The following is a 2500-nucleotide window of genomic DNA, read 5'->3' on the forward strand; positions in this document are numbered from 1 at the left end:
CCCCATCCGGACTTCCGTGAGACTGCCGGCCATCAGGTCAACCCGTCACTTTGAATGGGGTTGACCTGATGGCCGAGCAGGGACTTAGACATTTTTTCAGCCTTTTCCTCGGGGTTGACCTGGTGTCCCGGGGGGACTTAGACATTTTTTTCAGCCTTTTCCTCCGGGTTGACCTGGTGTCCCGGGGGGACTTAGACATTTTTTCAGCCTTTTCCTCCGGGTTGACCTGGTGTCCCGGGGGGACTTAGACTTTTTTTCAGCCTTTTCCTCCGGGTTGACCTGGTGTCCCGGGGGGACTTAGACTTTTTTTCAGCCTTTTCCTCCGGGTTGACCTGGTGTCCCGGGGGGACTTAGACATTTTTTTCAGCCTTTTCCTCCGGGTTGACCTGGTGTCCCGGGGGGACTTAGACTTTTTTTCAGCCTTTTCCTCCGGGTTGACCTGGTGTCCCGGGGGGACTTAGACTTTTTTTCAGCCTTTTCCTCCGGGTTGACCTGGTGTCCCGGGGGGACTTAGACTTTTTTTCAGCCTTTTCCTCCGGGTTGACCTGGTGTCCCGGGGGGACTTAGACTTTTTTTCAGCCTTTTCCTCCGGGTTGACCTGGTGTCCCGGGGGGACTTAGACATTTTTTTCAGCCTTTTCCTCCGGGTTGACCTGGTGTCCCGGGGGGACTTAGACTTTTTTTCAGCCTTTTCCTCCGGGTTGACCTGGTGTCCCGGGGGGACTTAGACATTTTTTTCAGCCTTTTCCTCCGGGTTGACCTGGTGTCCCGGGGGGACTTAGACATTTTTTTCAGCCTTTTCCTCCGGGCTGACCTGGTGGCCGAGCGTCTCGCCGTCCGCGGCCGGAGCTAGAGATGCCCCCCCCCCCAGGCCAGCCTGCGAAGCCGCGGCCAGGATCGGGCCCCTGGAAGTCTGACTAAAAATTTTCACCGACCCCAAAAACGGTTAGGGGGGGCCTCATAAAGCCTCCGGAGCGAAAAAAAAAAAAACGGAAAAAAGGATCGGGCCCACCCGAGGCAGGGGAGTCAGTAAGGGAAAGGGGACGAGGCGGCCCGGAGCCGGGTGCCCGGAGCCGGGTGCCGGCGGCCAGGATCGGGCCCCTGGAAGTCTGAAAAATTTTTTTCACCGACCCCCAAAGTGGTATTGGGGGGGGCTCATAAAGCCTCCGGAGCGAAAAAAAAAAAAAACGGAAAAAAGGATCGGGCCCACCCGAGGCAGGGGAGTCAGTAAGGGAAAGGGGACGAGGCGGCCCGGAGCCGGGTGCCCGGAGCCGGGTGCCCGCGGCCAGGATCGGGCCCCTGGAAGTCTGAAAAAAATTTTTTCACCGACCCCCAAAGTGGTGTTGGGGGGGGCTCACGAAGCCTCCGGAGCGGAAAAAAAAAAACGGAAAAAAGGATCGGGCCCACCCGAGGCAGCGGAGTCAGTAAGGGAAAGGGGACGAGGCGGCCCGGAGCCGGGTGCCCGGAGCCGGGTGCCCGCGGCCAGGATCGGGCCCCTGGAAGTCTGAAAAAAAAATTTTCACCGACCCCCAAAGGGGTGTTGGGGGGGGGCTCATGAAGCCTCCGGAGCGAAAAAAAAAAACGGAAAAAAGGATCGGGCCCACCCGAGGCAGGGGAGTCAGTAAGGGAAAGGGGACGAGGCGGACCGGAGCCGAGTGCCTACGGCCATACCGGACGGAAGGCCCCCGATCCCGTCCGATCTCGGAAGGTAAACCGTCCCGGGCCTGGCTAGTACTTGGATGGGTGACCGCCTGGGAATCCCAGGTGCCGTAGGCAGCTTTTCCCGCTGCGAGCCAGCTCTCTCCTTTTCTGGGGAACAAGGGCAGGGTCGCCCTGCCAGGGGCCCTGGGGCTGAAGTCCCTGCCGGCCACCAGGTCAACCCGGAGCCTGCCCCTCTGCGGCCAGCAGGTCAACCCCATACCGGCAGGGGGTTGACCTGGTGGCCGGGAAGCAGAGCGGCCAGCAGGTCAACCCCATACATTCAGCGGGTTGACCTGGTGGACGGGAAGGAAAGCGGCCAGCAGGTCAACCCCATACTTTCAGCGGGTTGACCTGGTGGCCGGGAAGGAAAGCGGCCAGCAGGTCAACCCCATACATTCAGCGGGTTGACCTGGTGGCCGGGAAGGAAAGCGGCCAGCAGGTCAACCCCATACATTCAGCGGGTTGACCTGGTGGCCGGGAAGGAAAGCGGCCAGCAGGTCAACCCCATACATTCAGCGGGTTGACCTGGTGGCCGGGAAGGAAAGCGGCCAGCAGGTCAACCCCATACATTCAGCGGGTTGACCTGGTGGCCGGGAAGGAAAGCGGCCAGCAGGTCAACCCCATACATTCAGCGGGTTGACCTGGTGGCCCGAAAGCAAACCGGCCACCAGGTCAACCCGGAGCCTGCCCCCGCGGGCAGGGGCCAAGCGGACCCCCCTCCGCCCGGGCTTGCCCTGCTCCGAGCCGGGGCTTAATCCCCGTCCGGCCACCAGGTCAACCCGGAGCCTGCCCCTCTGCGG

General features: G+C 61.2%; 1 non-coding gene across 1 annotated transcript; it reads left to right on the forward strand.

Annotated features, from left to right (window-relative positions):
* Positions 1-1656: 1656 nt before the first annotated feature.
* LOC141979463 (5S ribosomal RNA) lies at positions 1657-1775 on the forward strand. The gene has a single exon (XR_012636876.1). It is a non-coding gene; the product is annotated as a 5S ribosomal RNA (ribosomal RNA).
* Positions 1776-2500: the final 725 nt, after the last annotated feature.

This window comes from Natator depressus, chromosome 28 (assembly GCF_965152275.1).
Source record: "Natator depressus isolate rNatDep1 chromosome 28, rNatDep2.hap1, whole genome shotgun sequence".
NCBI lineage: Eukaryota > Metazoa > Chordata > Testudines > Cheloniidae > Natator > Natator depressus.